Source organism: Dermochelys coriacea, chromosome 6 (assembly GCF_009764565.3).
Source record: "Dermochelys coriacea isolate rDerCor1 chromosome 6, rDerCor1.pri.v4, whole genome shotgun sequence".
In the NCBI taxonomy this organism is placed as follows: Eukaryota; Metazoa; Chordata; order Testudines; family Dermochelyidae; genus Dermochelys; species Dermochelys coriacea.
In genome coordinates this window covers 19,887,086-19,906,954 of record NC_050073.1, presented here as the reverse complement: position 1 = coordinate 19,906,954, position 19,869 = coordinate 19,887,086, and the positions used below count along the sequence as shown (strand labels likewise).

The window sequence follows — 19,869 nt, the reverse complement described above, 5'->3', positions numbered from 1 at the left end:
TAGAACATTGATTCAACAGAGCCAGAGTTAAAACTAAATGAAAACGGTTAACTAACCCAGCAATCCCCTTGTGTTCACTTGGCATAATCAGATTAAAGAAGGCAGAAAAAAATCATTTAAAAATACATAAAAATGAATAATATAAATTAAAAAGCACCACAGAAGTTATGTAAATTGCATGCCACAAGGTTTTGTTTTTTGTTTACGAAGAATATGTTTTCAATTTGATGGAGAGGCATCATTATGGAGGGAATTCGAGGCATTTCAAACAGTATAGGCATTCATTAAGAATTCATTTTTAACAGGAAGGCTGAAAAAATATTAAAATTAATGAGCAGGATGGGGGGGGGACTTTGAAGATGACAGCTTCTTGCTAAAAAAAGGCATACTTGATGTTAATCAGAGGTGGTTCATAGACCAGCACTACCCTCTAACCCACTGTCAGAGTCTCCAGGCCCAAGTTAATGTTGCCTCACAGCCCCTATGTGCCAGCAAAAACATAAGTAGTACCCCATTACAGGCAGATCCTCCTGCATCACCTAGGTGTTACAGGACAGGGATATGTTGGGGGCATGGGCATTCTTACAACCTGATGACTCTGCACTGCTGCAGTGGCCACTATGCGGGCTATTTTGAGAGGCATAAATAAAGCCCATGTCAACAGGCTAAACTGGTCTTCAGCAACCTCTAAACAGGGACGGTGGATGTTCAACACTCTACCATCCCATTTAAGACATCTGCTAAACTTCCACTGGCTTCAATGAAACCAGGATTTGGACATAAGAGAGCCTCTTTCCATCTGTCATTTCATCCATCTTCTGAAGAGGGAAAAGACAAGTAGCCTAACCTGTATAATAGTGATGGGCTTGTGTGCTGTCTCAGGGGTGCCCAAACAGTATAAACCTTGTCGTCAATCAGCTCCCACGTTGTTCTACAAGGATGTCACATGGCAAAATAAATGTTTTGATAGGGGTTTTTTGCCCCCTTCTTGTTAATTTTTTTAAACAATTGTGTTCTTAGCTCTGTTGTTTGCACAACCCCTGTGCAGTGAAGTTGAACAGAGGATCTGTAGTCAGAATCCATGATTTTATTCACACCTCCACCTCTTACTCACAGTGCATGATCTTGGAATCAGAATTTTGCTACAGAAAATGTGTTAGATATAGAAGTTTCAGTGGCATAATTTAGCGTTGCTACTCTTACTAATTGGCAATCCTAAATTAATGCCACTGTGTAACAGCGTGTTTAGCCCATTAAGATAGGCCTCGGGTCCAGCATTATACATTTTGCCCAGCCCTGGCAAATGCGAGGAATAGGTGTTCCCAAGGAAGATGGAAATTGTAAGTCTCCACAAGTCATGCCAGGAAGGGGACCAATTTCTATAAACAGCTCCCTTACTTATCCTGCAGAGATGCCTGCAGAGAGTAGGAGTTCTTTGGTCTTTCCAGTGATGAATCTGGGAGCCAGGCAAAGAAAATGATGGATGACTAAGAAGAATCCCCAACAAAGGAAAGCTTGTTTATTTTGGGACCTTGATTCAGACCCACTGTGGAAACCTGGAGACTCCAGGGGAGTAGGCTGGGGAAAGAGGTTGTTTATTTTGGTCTTTGTTTCTTTTGGTTTTGGTACAAGACCACAAGGAGACAGAGCAGGGAATGAATGGACCAATCCAGACAAAATCAACAGTGGGACTTTGACATAGTATCCTGAACAGGGGTGGCTTAGTTTGGCTGGAAAGCTAGATAAAGACAAGTGGAAAGGCTGTGGAAACCCTTTTGGGAAAAGAGGGAAGCAATGGGACTGAAGAAAGACTGCTGGAGCGAACTGGAAGAAGTGGACTTATGCAAAGAAGCAGAGGAAACTTGGGGCCCAGAAAGGAAATGGGGGTCCAATCCAAGGCCAAAACTCTCCACAGAAGAGAGTGGTGGGAGATCCCTTTCAATTGCCTGGCCTTCCAGTGGAACTGTTACATGATAAAAACCTGTGTAGCACATTATCCGGTCCTCCTCCTTGATTTAAAGGTTTTTCAGTGTCATATTCCTCTCTGTATTGTGTTCTTCCTAGTGTCATCAATGAAAAGTTTGTGCCTTTCTAGCCATACATAATACCATGGAAAGAGGCACTCTTCAGGGAGGAGATGACTACAATGCCCACAGAAGTCAAGGGAATGACTCTCATTGACTTCAGTGGGTAGTGGATCAGGCCCTTAATGAACACATTCATGTCCATACCCGTGACTTAGCTGAAGTTACTTTGAAATAACAGATGTCAGCAGCAGCAGCAGCAGAACCAGCCGGTTTACAATTATATTATTACTTCTGATTAATATTTGCACAGCTTCCTTTATAGTTTGGCATCTTTTACAATAATATATGAAAATGGGTTGAAAAGACTGCATGAAAATTTTCCTTGAGGACTCAATTGACCCAAATACACAGTTCTTCTGCTTTGAGTTCCCCATAGGGTGCAGAGAGAAAAACTGTTGTTTCCCCCTCTCCGTTTCCTGCCCCCCCCAATTCCATACTGCTGCATTGCAGGACTGAAAGGTCTGATTATCATGCAGTATTTTCTGTTGATGATGCCTGTCTCCAAATTAAAATTACTCCAGTACTCCTAGAACTTCCAAAAAGATCTGTCTCCTGTTATTTTGGGGGGCATTAGTACCTTCCTGCATCAGGCGTGCTTAAAGTAGAGGTTGGTTAGTAGTATGGTTAGAAAAGTGACTACATAAAAATGGTATCTTCTTAACCAAGTCCTCTTGCTTGTTGTGTATTCAGAGTTAGTTCTCTACTTAACCGAGGGCAAAAATGAGTTTTAATACTTAGTCCTGAAGAACTAGCACAACCATGACAGAAGGAGCTGGTTTCTGTTCTGGCTCATGTACCATCAATAAAACTAACTAATGGTCAATTGCAGAATCTTTGCCTTGAGGTATACACAGGTGCACACCTGTGTTGCACCTTAAGTACACCTACAGCATATCTCTGTTGGGTCAAGATCACTGGTGGTAATGCATAAGCCAAGAAGAACCAAACTTGGCTTTCAGAACCCCAGCTGGATGAGTTTGTGAGACTGGCAATTAGAAAAGCCACTATTTTCCTTCTAAACTTGAGTTTGTTTGGTCTGGCAGCCACTGAGACACGATAAACAGGGAAGCTCACAATGCCATTCATTTTTATGCCATTCACTTTTCACAGCATTACTGTCCATGAGTCAGATTATCCCCTCTGTCCCAATTTCATTCAGTGCAGGGGAGAACCTAGCCCACGGACAATAAAGCTCTTATTTATGTACCTTGCTATTACATCTCAGTCTTCTGATTACCTAAATCCCAGTCATCTCATCTGGGATAATACTACCCCTACTTCCAGAATTTAGCAGGAGACTGTAGCTAAAATTATGTTTGGTACCTGTTTGTGTAGGAGTCTTAAGACAAGATATAGGTCCAGCTCATGAGTTAGCATAAATCAGAGTAGATTCACTGGCTTCAAGGAACGGATTTACACCAGCTGACCAGCTGGCCAATAACATCCAGGGCATTTGCTACGCAGGAGTGGGGCACTGTGGTAGAGGGGAAGATGAAAGACAGGGGAACCAGTGTGAAGTTAGGACACAAAGATGTGGGAGAACACAAGAATAATAATACAACTGAAAGAAACACTGATGGCAAATGGAGTTACAAATAAGAACACAGCACTTAAGAGAAATGTTTGATCTGTGGTCCTCGCTGAGATGGGAATAAAAGTAACAGCCCATGTGTGCAGAGAGCCTACCTGGAGCCCACTTCATCAGTCACACTATGCCTCTCTGAGGTCAGCAGATGTGATAATGAAATTGCTCCGATCCTCCCGACACCCATTTGGCCCAGTGCAGTGTCCTGGAAATTCAACAAGGCAGGAATCATTTCTCATCCTTTTTCAAAACTGAATTCCATATCATACTTACACCGGGCATCTAGTTTAACACTATGCAATTGGCAAGCACTTTCTAACACTGGCTTGGAAGCCCAAACATAGGTGACAAACTGGTTCCTGTCTTCCACTCACACTGGTTCATCAAGTCAAAGAACAATAAAGGAACACAAGTAATACATTACACTTCCAGAATGATAGGAAGTTTAAGCAGAGGGGTGGGGAGATGCAAAAGGATGAGAATACTGAGATTCACATAGAGTGGGGGAGGATCAGAGGCTACATTGCTTTATGACGAAGAAAATTTAGTTTAGCCTATAATTAAATGGATGAGTCTGCAAAGCCAGGCAGGTGTCAAGAGCTGGTAAATTGGGGGCAAGATGGAATCAGATTGAAAACTTGGAAATGAAGTGCAGGTGAGGGGAAATACTTTAGGTTTTTATTTACCATCTGAGGATGAATATTTATTTTATGATCCTGTGTTGCAGAACTTAATCCCTGGAATTGCTGAGAATTCACCACTGTCACTCCAGTGTAATGCCATGTAACTCCACTGATATCAAGGGTGTTATATCTATGTAAAAGTGGAATAACACAGTGGTGAATCAGGCCTTATAAACATACATGCATTTCTTTTTCATTGGTAAATGTCAGTATGCATTCCAAAATTACTACCAAATGTCAAAGGTCTTTGGAGCAAGCAGACAGAACTTAGAGATTGACTCCAATCCTGTTTGAAGAGGGAAAAGCCTGCTTTTTGGGCTTTCCCACTGTGGACACACAGAAGGATAACATCCCATTTTATTCAGAATACTATGATCCCTGAAGTGTGTTTTCAGCCCAGGCAACTGCCTTCCTTCTCATTTTAGTGAGGCAGAAGGCAATTTTTAGAGTAATTTTCAGATGAGTAGGAACCTCAGGATTTAAACCACTTTTTAAATGTTATTTAAATAAATAAATGATGTTATTTGTATAGCATCAAGTGTGGCGCACTGGGCATATCTCACATTGCAGTGTATTTTAGCAACCATGGCTCTGACCACATTCCCCTTCTAAACTGCTTTTCCAAGAGCACTTATAACTTATTTATTTTTACACTGAACTTATGAGTTCCTAGCAGATTTGATTAGATGAGATTTCACTGTTTTTTCTCCCCTTTTTGTTAGTACAAACATATCAGAAGACTCATGTGGAGTATTGGACTTTGTGGAGAAAGAGAGGCTAACTTTATAAACAATCAAGCATTTCCTATTGCAATCTATGCCCTGTGGTGCTTTGGGTGGAATGTCGAGATGCCACAGAACTCTTTGCATTCTTCTTGCATCACTGTGGCATGGACTGAGAAGAAGGTGTCCAGAACCATAGCTGCATTTACCATAATGAATCAAATTGGCTTTGAGCAGTTTAAACCAGCCACTTGACATTACCATAATAAAGTTTCAGCTTCTAAGGTTAACAGTCTCTGTATATGCACAGATATTCCACCTGGAACTCACTTAAAAATAAAAGCAACAAAAATTAAATAATCTCATTGAGAAGAGGGATATTATGGTCTGAAAAAATATATGTAACGGGTGGAGCAAAAGTGCCAGAGGTGAGTAAAGATCATCTTTTATAGCTACAGGATCAGATCATCTGCAGGATTTATTTCACACAAGAGACATCACGGGGGTGGACACTCTTGCACCAAATTCAGGCCTGGTGCAAGTGGATGAAATTCCATTAAATCATTGGGAGCTGCATCTGCTTATGCTAAGTCTGACTTTGTCCTAATATCGTTTATAGAATTTTAAACCCATGGGATTGCTGTATTAAAATGAATTAAAGTAATCTGTGTGATGACTGGCAAAGTAACCTGACTGGTCACATCTTCGCCAACCAACACATAGTTATTCCTAATTTTCTGGCTATAATATCCAGGTAATTGTCCCACTCTACTTGGCACAGGTGAGGCATTAGCTGGAGAACCAGGTCCAATTCTGGATGCCACACTTTAGGAAAGATTGGACAAACAGGAGAGAGTCTAGAAGAGAGCAATAAAAACTATAAAAGAAAATAGAAAACCTGACCTATGAGGAAAGGTTGAAAAACCTGGGCATGTTTAGTCCTGAGAAAGGAAGACAGAGGAGTGACCTCTCTATATGTTAAGGACTGTTCTAAAGAGGTCAGTGATCAATTGTTCTACATGTCCACTGAAGGTAGGACAAGAAGTAATGGGCTTAATCTTAAGGGTATTACCTTAAGGGTAATTCAGGTTAGATATTAGGAAAAACTTTCAAACTATCAGGGTAGTTATGCTCTGAAATAGGCTTCTAATGGAAGTTGTGGAATCCCTGTCGTCTGAGGTTTTTAAGAACAGGTTGGACATGGGACGGTCCATGTTAGGGATGGTCTAGGTCAGTGGTTCTCAACCGGGGGTCCGCGATCCTGCGGCTGAAGCCACGATTGCTGGCGCCCCACGCGGGGCTGAAACTGGGAGACGCGGGGCTGAAGCCCCGAATCCCGGCATCCCCTGTGGGGCTGAAGCCAGGAGGCACGGGGCTGAATCCCAGAGCCCTGGTGCTCCTTATGAGGCAGAAGCCCTGAGCCCATGGGCAGAGCTGCGGACGTGGAGGGCATTGCCCCCCCACCACCTGCAGCGCAAGAGCAGGGCAGTCCTGGGGGCAGCTCCACACCTTCCTCCCCCTGTCTCCTCTCCCCGCCCCCCGCCAGGTCGGAGGTGAGAAGCTGGAGCTAGGCAGTGGGGGGCAGCTGCTGCTCTGGCTGGTGCCATGGAGCATGCAGCGGTCGCGTTCCCTCTACTCCTGCTGGTACCCTGGGTTGAAGCTGCTCCTCAGCTCCCATTGCTCTCGCAGAGCTCCCGTAAGAGCCGCCTGGCTGGGGAGATCCGGCTCCATGGCTGGCAGACCCCTCTGGGAACAGGGATCGCAGGGGAGTTCTCCCAGCACACAATACTGTACAGTATTAGCCCCTAATATTCCTCTCCCTACACCCTGAGCTACCCCTCTGCCTGCACACAGCCCCTAGTATCCCTCTCCCTGCACCTGGAGCTATCCCCTATGTGCACACAGCCTCAGCTACCCCCTCCCTGCACCCTGGGCTACCTCCTGTCTGTACACAGCCTCTAGCTACCCCCTCCCTGCACCCTAAGCTGTTTTCAAACTTTTTGAGCTAAGCCCCCCACTTTTGGTTTATAATTTTTGGTTGCACCTCCCCAAGGCTCCTCCACAACCCAGACTGGTGGGTGGCTTGCTGAGGTGACTCAGGGGGTAGAGGTAGCACTTCCTCCCTGGACCCCACCATGTGGAGGTGGCTCGAGCCCCACTGGCCCCTGCCCTCCAAAAAGAGAAGTCAAACTTCACCTATGCCCAAGGCCCCTGCCCCAAGACTGCCCACCCCCCTGCTGGGCCCTGGAGTTTTAATAGCATGTCGAGGGGGGGCCTCAGAGAGAAAAAGGTTGAGAACCCCTGATCTAGGTTTACTTGGTCCTTCCTCAGTACAGGGGGCTGGACTTGATGACTTCTCAAGGTCCCTTCCAGCCCTACATTTCTATGATTCTAAAACATCTAGGTCAAATTCAGATTTGTGCACGCAGCAACAACCTTGAAACTTCCAGTTACCCAGGTCCTTAAGTTCCTGAATCTCACCAAGACCCCAATTCAGTAAAACGTACTTCACTTAAAGCATGTGTTCAAACTCATCCCTTTTCAACACAGCACTTAAACCTGTGCTTAAGACCCATAAGACATAAGTACATGCTTAGCAAAACATTTAAGCACATACTAAGCTTTGAATAGGGATAGATTAAATCATGTGCGCAATAAGGACCTATCTTCCTCTACTTCCTGAATCCTCCCATTCTGCTCAAACCCAAATCCTTGATTCCTCTACAATGGGCCCAGTTAAAAAGGATTTTTAACCTTTTTCAGGCAGATAAGAGCTACTTATCAATACTCATCATATGAAATATTGCTAGAACCTGCAATATCTTATCTGCTCGTAAAAAAAAAAGGTAACTTTTTACTACATCTCTGCATTTGCCCGGTGTGTTATTCTGATTGGCTGTTAAATTATTTACTTTCAAGTCCTCTATTCAGTTCATGCCTGGTAAAATTCTTTCAGTTATACTGAAATCAACTAAGTTACTCTGAATTCATCCGGATATAAATGAGAGCAGAATTTGTCATGTGAGGGTTCTCGAACAGCACAGAAAATACTCTCTAATTCTTTCTAAATTACATAAGCTCTTAGACAGAGAGATAATGAAAACACAAACATTTAGCCTGTATATTTATATGGTAAAAAGCACACATAAAAATTACAAGTTACATTTTCCCTAAACAAAGGCAAAACTGCACTGGAGTGCCATCTAGTGAGGTTAAAAGCTATGCCATCAGAGGAGCTGCACTGGGAGTAGCAAATGTGGGAAATTAGAAGTAAAAAAGCTGTATATTCCAGGCCAGAAAGTACTGGCTGTGCAGCATTTCAGAGAATTAGGCAGTGTCATCTAGTGGAACGAGCACATTATAGGCACTCAAGCGGTCCTGAGTTACAGTCCTGGCTTTTCCACTAAACTTGCTGTGTGGTCTGGGGGAAGTCACTTCATCTTTATGACTCAATTTCTCCATCTGTAAAATGGGGATAACAACATTTACACCCCTACTTCATAGGGGAGTTATAAGGATTAGTTAATCTCTGTATCGTGCTTTGATCATGTAATGTGCAATATGAATACTGCATCTGAAGAAGTGGGTTTTTACCCACGAAACCTTATGCCCAAATAAATCTGTTAGTCTTTAAGGTGCCACTTGACTCTTTGTTGTTTTTCTGAATACTAAGTATTCTTATTATTACAAAATATTCTACTGTCGTGAAAAATATATTGAAAAATCATCCTATTAGGCAAGCTACTTTCTTAAGAGACTACCTTAAAGTATCCCCAAACATAGGAAATATATAGGGGAGTCTTTCTACTGACTTACTTGGTTTTGGATCAGGTCCATATTGACTGCAATTCTGTTCCATCTTTATGAGAAGACCATTAAGCAACTGATTTTTGGTGGTCCCTTAGTGTTAACTTGACAAAGTCTCACTGTATATTGAGTATTTAGAACAGATACTGGAAGCATGTACTGTTGGATTTTTCCCTTTGCCTAAATAATCCTATACTAACCTACATCAGAATACTGACTAAAGAAATCCTGCATAATAAATAGCACACTAATCACCCATGATTTAGGCAGGAAGAGAGAAATTAGGAAATACCACACTATTTGTAAAGTCATGATTCACCCACACTCAAGTTCAGATCCTCAGCTAGTATAACCTGGCAGAGCTCAACTGAAATCAATGGAGCTTCACCAATTTACACCAGTTGCACATAAAGATCTGACCCACTTGCTTTACAAGTCAGCTCACTCTGAAAATGAGCTACCTACTCATACAGTTGAACCTATATACAAGAGGTACTCTCTTTTCTATGAACAATCACCACATTACACACACACATTTTGATATGATCATATTCTACACTTGTTAATATAACATCCCACTAACTTATTGTTGCTAAGTGCCCTGGACCATTATATAATCATACTAAGTAGCAGTCTATTCCAGATTCAAACAGCACCTTGTCCACACTGGATTCTTTGCTGAATAGGTGGGAGGAATTCTGCTGTTTATGAAAGGACTGACTGCTCTGGAAACTAAAGTTCCCTATTTAGCCACAGAATAGGAACACATGGGTAGCTGCAGTGAAAGTCTGTTCAAAACTAGTGTGTCTCAAAATTGAAAATTTTGTGACAAAGAGTACCTTAACTGGAAAATAGGGTTTCAAAGAAACTGAAATTTTTCAAAAAAATAAATTTTTACTTATTGTGACAGGGTCAGGCCAGATGGCTACAGGAGAGTAATAGAAGGCAGATATATTAGCCCCAGGTTAAGTAGGTCCCTTTTCCCTGGGTAAGGTAACAGGGAAGGTTCCAGAATAATCAGGAACCTTCTGGAGACAATTAAGACAGACAGGCTGATTAGAAAACCTGCAGCCAATCAAGAAGCTGCTAGAATCAATTAAGGAAGGCTAATCAGGGCACCTGGGTTTAAAAAGGAGCTCACTTCAGTTTGTGGTGCATATGTAAGGAGCTGGGAGCAAGAGGTGCTAGGAGTGAGAACGCGGACTGCTAGAGAACTGAGGAGTACAAGCATTATCATACACCAGGAGGAAGGTCCTATGGTGAGGATAAAGAAGGTGTTGGGAGGAGGCCATGGGGGGAGTTGTAGCTGTTGCACAGCTGTTCCAGGAGGCACTCTAGATAGCTGCATTCCACAGGGCCCTGGGCTGGAACCCAGAGTAGAGGGCAGGCCCGGGTTCCCCCCAAATCCTCCCAACTCCTGGTCAGACACAGGAGGAGTCGACCTGGTCTGTGGGTTCATGAAAACGGCCAAGCTGAGGGCTGCCGTGAAGCTCCAAGGTGAGCAAATCTGCCAATAAGCGCAAGACCCACCAAGGTAGAGGAGGAACTTTGTCATACTATATATAGGTAAAAAATCCTGGGTATGTGTTTGTTTTTTGTGGGGTTTGCCCCACTTTCCCTCCTTTTGTAATGTTTTCTAACTGGCAAAAGTTGGAAGACAATTAGGAAGTAAGGAAAAGTAAGTTTTAATTGCACATTAAAAAGGTCTGAAAAATGGAGTTTCCCCACTTTATCAAATCCCACTCTCTTTTTTTCAGTGAAAAATGGGAGGGAGTAAAAAGACCAAAAAAAAAAAAGGGGGTTGGGGGTTAGGTGAAACACCCTGAAAATTAAAAAAATTGGATATTTTTTTTTCTTTTTTAGGTTTATAAAACTGCTCTGAAAGTGGTGCCCTGGGCAGTGAGAGCCAACAGGAGGTTAACGAAGGACAGAAGGGATTTAGGAAGGCAATTCAGGGACAGCTGAGTAGGAGGGTAGAGAGAAAATTCATCAAAGAAAAGAGATAAGAACATTAGAATGCAGAGATTTATTTCAGGGGCATTAGGAATGAAATCTGAGAAGAAAAAGAAACTTTAAAAGTAGCTTTAGCACAAAATATTTGAGAGATGGGTGATAGGCGCAGACTTCCTCGATAGTAAGTAGTTTATGCTAAACACCCCTCCCCGCGCCCCCCCCCCCCCACACTCTGCATTTCCACCCACTGATCAGCACTGTACAGCAGTCTCTTATATAGACAATCTCCTCCTGGATTCCATGGAGGTACTTTTGAAACTGTAGGATCTGACCCGAGAGCGAATTCTTCTAGGGAAGCAGTAAACAGTTACACATCCAAGTGATATCCCTCCCTTCTTGACTTGCTAGCCCTGGTTACTTAGTTACACAGAACTGCAATCTGTCCAGCAACACACAACAGATAGCCATCAAGAACTGGGGCGAAAAGTTAAAACGCAACCACCCCAGATATAGCTAGCAGCCAGAAGCTTTCCTGGCTCACAGGCATCAGATGAAACTCGGCACTGTTGTCCTGTTGATTAATTTTGCCACTGCTGAACCCTACTGTTGTCTTTTTTTGGCATTTGGGCCTGTCCTCTTTTCTGCTGGGAACCAGCAAATGACAGTTCTGGGCATGTTTCTGCCTGTTGAAGCAGTGGGAAAGCTGAAGTCAGGAAAAATTCAGGATTGACATGCTGGGTTTTTAGCTGAATGCACAAAATTGGAGTTATGTGGGAAGCGTATCTTTAGCGCGCCAGGTGTTTTAAAAGAAGCACCTGCAAGTGGTACCTGTTAGAAATAGAAGGAGGAGACCTATCCCATGTCTTTCTTATAAGACTTTCCCATTTTAGAGGTGCCCGGACTTTCCAGAAAGGTGAAAACATCCACAGGCATTTCAGTATGAAACCACTGCATGACCTTGGTGTAGACTGGCATATTTGGCCTAAATTTTCAAAAGTGACCAGTGATTTTGGGTGCCCAACTTAAAACACTTTAAAAGGGGCTAATTTTTCAGCAAACTTGGAGCACCTTCCCCTCTGAAAAAGCAGCCCCCTTTAAAGTGTCTCAAGTTGTGCATCCACAGATCTTGAGTCGCTTTTGAAAATCTCCATCTCTATCTGTGGTAACACATGGGAACCCCTTGGAGAGGCTATGGAACAAACATCACGCAGTGAGATACTGGCACAAGTGGCAAACTTTAAGATTAAACTCCTTTCCATCTTCCCAGTGGTCTGTGTGAACTTAGGGTGAATACCACCCAACATGACTGTTTCATTGATGTATGCATCCGATGAAGTGAGCTGTAGCTCACGAAAGCTTATGCTCTAATAAATTTGTTAGTCTCTAAGGTGCCACAAGTACTCCTTTTCTTTTTGCGAATACAGACTAACATGGCTGCTACTCTGAAAACTGATGCTACTGTTATCCCTCAGCATGGAGCCACTGCATAGTCAATGCAGAGGCACAGGTTACCATCAAGTATTAAACAGATCAGGAATGCAAGGTGTCCTAATATACAGACAGGTCAATTATGTATACCACTGCCATACTATATATCAGCCCACATATGACTATAGTTATGTCACTATCTAGTAGCTGGCCTAAAAAGAGAATAAGTGAGCCTATTAGTCCTGATAAGTAAAAAATATTTTCCTTTAGTGGAAGAGGGTGCGGCCAGTGTTTTTGCAACTGAAGGTTACGAGTTCTAGTCCCCACTGCAATGCAGTGTGTACAGTGTAGCTGAGGACACTAGTATCTGCATGAAGAATGGCTATGGACAGAGATCACTGCCACATGAGCACGCTTCATGCACAGACCAATATATCAATATTGTATCCACAGTGGATTTAGCTTCTCCAATATGCCAGGATGCAGGGAGACATGATCAGACCTAGCATCTGGTGGTTCCCAAAAGCAAAGAGGAAGTACCCAAATGCCTAAAAATCTGCCATTAGAGAGACAGATGAGCATGCTCTAATCGTGGCAAAGCAAGCGATAAGTATGCTGCCTCCAGCTCCATCTGATGGTTCTGGGCCTAACTGTTAACTGGATCGGGATTGAGCCCTTCCAGCTTTTTCTCAAATTCTTGCCAGCTCTTTGTGGCCAGGTGCTGGAAAGACAGACTGAGGTCTGGTCTATGCTTAAAAGCTTTGCTGGCATAACTTTCCCAGTTAGCAGTGTGAAGACTCAGCCCATGCTGGCAGAAGAGTTCTTTTAGTGGTATGGCTTATACCCGAACCAAATAAACTGTGTAATCTCCAGCGTAGACAAGACTAAAGTAAAGTCTTTGCTTCAATGGCTTGTCTCAGATAAGCAGGGATGTATTATAGTTCTTAATGGGGCCTGGACCAATATTGTGATGCTTGTGTTGGGACTCAGAACTCAGGGCCTGCGTCTGTGCTCAGTCCATCCTATTTAAAGACCAATGCACCATTAATCTGAGAGGCAACACTTGCTATTCCCATCCCGGTTCTCTCCCAAACAAAGGCTGCTGGTAAGGTTTCTGGGCTGTGCAATATGGACTACCATGAACTGAGACCACCAAAATAATTTCAGTTACAAACCAGCAAAAGGTTTTGAAGTGGAGGGGGAAAAATGTGCATTAACCTATTGAGCTGAGGCTGAATTGCCCTTGCTTCCTTTTGAAATCTCTTCCTGAAGCATGTGTTCTCTGTTGCAATGCTGAGCCATCACCAGTCTCCTGTAACTTCTTACAAACTTGCTGTGAACAGATACCAGCATTATGATTCGTGGCATGGCTGACATGAAAGCAGAGAAGAGTTGCCTGTGATACACAAATTACATCAAGCCAAAACGGATACTCGCTCTGCCCCAGCACAGAGGGGAATGCTAAACAGGAGTTGTGGTGCAACCATGGCTGACATTTAGATTCTTTGGTCAGCACAGTTGTCAAGGTTCCTTCCCCACTCTGAACTCTAGGGTACAGATGTGGGGACCTGCATGAAAACCTCCTAAGCTTACTTTTACCAGCTTAGGTTAAAACTTCCCCAAAGTACAAACTATTTTACCTTTTGCCCTTGGACTTTCGCTGCCACCACCAAAAGTCTAACCAGGTTTTTTATTAGGAAAGAGCCGTTTGGAAACGGCTTTCCCCCAAAAAATCCTCACCAAAACCTTGCACCTCCCTACCTGGGGTAAAACCTTGCACCCCCTTCCAGGTTTGGTAAAAAAACCTCACCAATGTGCATAGGTGACCAGAGACCCAAACCCTTGGATCTTAAGAACAATGAAAAAACATTCAGTTTCTTAAAAGAAGAATTTTAATAGAAGAAAAGGTAAAAAGAATCACCTCTGTAAAATCAGGATGGTAAATACCTTACAGGGTAATTAGATTCAAAACATAGAGAATCCCTCTATGCAAAACCTTAAATTATAAAAAGACACAAGAACAGGAATATCCATTCTATTCAGCACAGCTTATTTTCTCAGATTTAAAGAAATCATAATCTAACGCATATCTAGCTAGATTACTTACTAAGTTCTAAGACTCCAGTCCTGTTCTGTCCCCAGCAAAAGCATCACCCAGACAGACCCCGACCCTTTGTTTCTCCCCCCCTCCAGCTTTGAAAGTATCTTGTCTCCTCATTGGTCATTGTGGTCACGTGCCAGCGACGTTATCCTAGCTTCTTAACCCTTTACAGGTGAAAGGGTTTTTCCTCTGGCCAGGAGGGATTTTAAAGGTTTACCCTTCCCTTTATATTTATGACAACGGTGCTCAGCTTACTACCTGCATGTGAAATCCATCCTGGACTTTGTTTTCACTAACGCTGGGTAGAAAAATTGGGAACAAGGCAAGGACGTGACAAACTAGTCTGTCTTTCTGATGAGATGCAAAACTGAGGTCCTGACCCCTTGTGGTTATTACCAACCTCATGGTGCTTTACATAAGAATTTGGCCTCCCTAAAATTTCCCACTGTAGTTCCAGCTGGAGAATCAGGGCTTAAATTAAGCAGGAGCTGTTTGGAGGGGAGCTCCGGTAAATATTTTCAAACTTGTGGGGCAGAAGCCCTGAGCCCTGGCACACCCCGTGGGCTGTAGCCCCGAGCCCCAATGCCCCCTGTGGGGCTGAAACCCTGAGCACCAATGTCCTCCATGGGGCTGAAGCCCTGAGCCCTGGAGCCCTCAACAGGGGGCTCCAGGAAATACTCAATGAGAATTTAAGCCCTGTCGAGAATATAGTCTGATTGGAGATTAGAGAAACCCGTCTGAAGCCTAGCTTTGGTTTCTTACTCCCTGGGCCAGACATTTGGTGGGAATATGATGGAGGCAGTCAAAAGGAATGGGTAAAAAAGTGGCTTTTACAGCGCTCTCACCAGGTCAGGGTGTTAGTGTATGAAGACATAGATGATATAAAATAGAAAGCCAGGCTTAGCTAAAGGTATACAGACTGTCTGAACCTTGAATTCTGAGACCCAACCACATGGAGAGGTTCTATTTGTCTACCCAGTCATTATGGGCCTGATCCAAAGCCCATTGAAATGAATAAAAAGGCTCCTGTTGACTTCAGTAGGTTGTGGATCAGGGCCATAAAGCACATATAATTGTAGGACCCTGAGTAATGCCTGAAGGCGGTAGATTGTGTGTGTGTTTGCAGCTGGTACCATAGATGTTTGAGCCAGACTGCTGTTATGTCAATTTGTGGAACTAAAAGCAGGAGAAAAAATAGGTCCAATTATTGCTATAACTTGCCTAAATGCGTCAATTGATCACTCTAAATTTAGAGAGCGAAAGGCACCATGTACTGTTGACAAGCTTGTTCTTCTGACAGGTACAGCATGTGCTCTTGATTCTTGTCTAATTCCCCTCCTAAAGAATAACTCAAACTGTGCTGAGTTGTGGGTGTGGTGGAAAGAGGAGGAGGAGAGCGATTCTTCTCCACAGGAAAACACAATTATCCAACTTCTTTAACTGCTCAAACATGACAAGTGAGTGTGCTTTCAGTGCCACTCACCAGCTCCAGATTAAAACAAAACATTCTCCATTATACATTCAGTAACAGATACCTACTCCCAAACTCCCTGTGGCAGGAGGAAGCCAGGGAAAATAACCCTTTTATTTCCTCATGTTTTCCATACAGCAAGGTACTTTTTTGTTTCTTTGAACTTAGAAGACAGAATATCACTTATGAAGTTGTGCTGCGCTAAATGGGTTGTTACTGGAATACAAACTAGGGTCGCAGAGGGGGGCTGCATGTGTGTTTGTGAACTTGAGCTCTTTGATGAGTGCCAATCATTCTGACAGTTTGTTCACCACCTACGCACTGTCAAACACACACACAGGAATGCACACGCTTCTAATCCGCTCGTCTCCAGAGGTAAAAGACGACAAAACCAGTTGTAATTCTTTAAACCGAAGATAAACCAAAAAGAGGATTTGTGTGCGATTGTGTGCATGCACACAAGTGCACTCAGCAACCTGCAAGACACCACCAGTGGTAAAGCGAGCTGGAGTGTGTTTGTGTGCAGGTATGTGTGCATGCATTCAGCAATGTGGAAGCGATTTTCATATAAATCTGAGACTGTGTGAGAGTGTGTGTGCACACTCAACAACATGAAAGAGACTGCCTTTGTAAATGTGAATGTGAGAGAGTTTGCGTGTGTTTTGGGGGGAGGATTTTATTTAATTTTCCTATTTAATCAGGATTTTTCCAAGGATATAAGTTTTCTGGGTGGTTCTCTTTCTTCAGCAACATGACAACCTTATTGTGAAAATGTTTTCAAACCCCACGCCATGGCCGAAGCAGGGGAAAGGCTGGAGCAGTATTGGGCCAGGAAAGCTCTGTGCCTCAGGCACTGGGAAGCATGCTCCTGGGGAAAAGAGCTGTGCAAAGAGCTCCTGCCCAGCAGCGAAAGCAAGAGGGAGGAGAGAAGTCAGCTTCTGGAGGAACACTGCCCTGCAACAGTAGGAAAAGGAGCGCTTAGTGAGGAGGTCTGGTTGTGAGTCCCCCCACCGTTTTTTTAGGCATTAGCCAAGAGGTAGGGAGAACCTGTGACGGGCACCAGAGGATCATTTCTATCAGCCCTGAGACTCTGGGGTAGAGACCTGCAGCAAGACAGGGATCCTGTGGGTCCCACAGGACCCACTGCCATAATAGCGGGAGTGGGTAAAATGTACTTTGTTGTGGGCTGGATTAGGTGGACAAAAAAAATCCCAGACTGCAGTAATTTGTGGGAAAACAAAATGCAAGTTTAGCTACACCTGCTGTTTAAGTTGACCTTATTATCATTCACTTAGAAATATATTTTCAACAGAGGCTCCAACTATCAAAAAGCTAGTGCTGTGAGCAATGTTTCTGTTAAATGTTTTTCAAAAAGCAATAATAATCCTGACATATAAATAACTCGAACGATATGTTTCAAAGTTCTAAAAACGATGTTTAAGTGGTTTAAACAAAAATCCAGGTTTTTTAAAGCAACTTACTTTTTATAATCATGAAAAGAAATCTGCACCTTTTAAGCAAAATGGTGGTGCAATTTGTTTTGACATTCCGTGTGATATACACATGACAGCAGTTTGTCATAAATAGAGTTTAGCAATGTAAAAGAAGTTTTTTTTTTTAAAATAAAGGTTTTAATACTTAAATTTAAGCGAGGGATAGAAAGATTTGACGTCTATTATAACAGGAGTTAAAGTATTTTACATGGTTTAAGCAAAATTTGTTGTATTCTTTTAATTGTAAAACTTGTGTCTGAATTCTGTTTATATATATAATATATTAACCAACTTTTTATGTTTTAGTAGCATGAGGGAATCTGTCTCTCTTGCAGGACTGTCAGGATCTAAGATTTTTGCAGGAAGGAGTGGGATAAAAATGCAAGATACAATGCGGAAGCAGATGGGAGTGGGTATTGTGGGCCGGGCTAAGAGTGGGATTAAAAAAATTGTCCTGCACAGGGCTCTACTGTGGGGTTTGAAGCAAAGGACTATAACTAAACAGTAGCCATACCCCAAACTGAGGCATTGGGTGTGGTAGTAAGTGACCAAGAAGAAGGGTGGGAGAGGTAGATACGCTGGAGGGTAGGGATAGGGTTCAGAGTGACCTAGACAAATTGGATGATTAGGCCAAAAGAAATCTGATGAGGTTCACTGAGGACATATGCAGAGTCCTGCACTTAGGACGGAAGAATCCCATGCACCACTACAAGATGGGGATCGACTGGCTAAGCAGCAGTTCTGCAGAAAAGGACCTGGGGATTACAGTGGATGAGAAGCTGGATATGGGTCAGCAGTGTGCCCTTGTTGCCAAGAAGGCTAACGACATATTGGGCTGCATTAGTAGGAGCATTGCCAGCAGATTGAGCGAAATGATTATTCCCCCCTATTCGGCACTGGTGAGGCCACACCTGGAGTATTGCATCCAGTTTTGGGCCCCCCCACTACAGAAAGGATGTGGACAAATTGGAGAGAGGCAACAAAAATGATTAGGGCGCTGGGGCACATGACTTACAAGGAGAGGCTGAGGGAACTGGGTTTGTTTAGTCTGCAGAAGAGAAGAGTGAAGGGGGATTTGATAGCAGCCTTCAGCTACCTGAAGGGGCGGCCCAAAGAGGATGGAGCTTGGCTGTTCTCAGTGGTGGTAAATGACAGAACAAGGAGCAATGGTCTCAAGTTGCAGTGGGGGAGGTCTAGCTTGGATATTCAGAAACACTATTTAACGAGGAGGGTGGTAAAGCACTGGAATGGGTTACCTAGGGAAGTGATGGAATCTCCCTCCTTAGAGGTTTTTAAGGCCCAGCTTGACAAAGCCCTGGCTGGGATGATTTAGTTGGTGTTGGTCCAGTTCTGAGCAGGGGGTGGACTAGATGACCTCCTGAGGTCTCTTCCAACCCTAATCTTCTATGATTCTAAGGTGAACAGAAGGTGGCCTGGACATAGGCCATCCTACAGTTTCACACTTTCAGAGCCCTGGGCTGGCACCAAGTGGAGCAGGAGGGTGCAGGTCCCCCTACCCATCTCAGATTCCTGGGATGGGCAGGACTAGGGGGTTATTGACAAGGAAGCAGACCCAGATGAACTCCATTCAAGGGGCTTAGGACACACTCTTCTAAAAGAGAGACTGGAGCAGCAGGCCCTGACCACTAGACCTGCTTACTGTAGGTAAGTCAACCCTCCTAAACTTAAAATTAATCTATCAATCATGAGAACAGTAAGCAATACAAACTGGCCAGTGCAGTTTTTCTAAATCAGGAAATCTGACAGGTTTGGTGGTTTTTTGTTTTTTTAAAAAACCCTCGTTTTCCTTAAGGCTTTTTTTTTTAAATAAGGAAATATTATTTTCTCTCATTTATTATTTTGAACACACAAATGTTCCAGGTCTCTTGTGTCCCAGTGCCCTAGATTCATCTGAACATAGTACATTGGCAAAATAAACTGATTTTCTGTTTCTCTGGTAATCTGTACCTATTGGGTGAGATTTTCAGAAGAGGCCTAACTTTGCTTCCAAGGCAGTCATACAGTCATCGAGTTTATGGCTAGAAGGGACCACTAGATCATCTAGTCTGACCTCCTGTGTATCACAGGGCCACCGACACCACCCGGCACCTGCACACTAAACCAACAACCAAAATGAGACCAAAGCACTGCAGCCCACAGGTGACTAGAGCATTATGTACCACAGGCAGAGAATAGGAGGGATTGAGATGCACCAGTGCTTAAGGCCCCCGCAATGGCAGGGAAATGATTAAATGAGATATACTCTGGCAAGTGGACTTGAACCCAAACACTGCAGAGGAAGGTGAAAAACCTATAAGGTCACTACCAGTGTGATCTAGGAGAAAATTCCTTCCCCACTCCACATGTGGAGAGCAGATAGACCGAAAGCAGGTGAGCAGGAACCAGCCAGCCAAGCCCTGAGAGAACGCTTGGTGCCACCTCAGAGTCCCAGCCCCCCCACAAATGGTAAAACTCCAGCTGACTGCAACTGCAGCAAATTTATGCTAATGGAGAGTCCATCTGAACTCCCCCTGCCCTC

The 19,869-nt window shown here is 43.5% G+C and overlaps 1 protein-coding gene and 1 long non-coding RNA gene across 16 annotated transcripts in view; one reads left to right on the top strand and one right to left on the bottom strand.

Annotated features, from left to right (window-relative positions):
* BRSK2 (BR serine/threonine kinase 2) overlaps positions 1–19,869 on the bottom strand; it is a 450,698-nt gene that overhangs the window by 186,529 nt on the left and 244,300 nt on the right. The window lies entirely within an intron of this gene.
* LOC122460850 lies at positions 1,955–18,680 on the top strand. Its single transcript, XR_006282415.1, has 3 exons — positions 1,955–1,965; positions 10,362–10,368; positions 18,446–18,680. It is a non-coding gene; the product is annotated as an uncharacterized LOC122460850 (long non-coding RNA).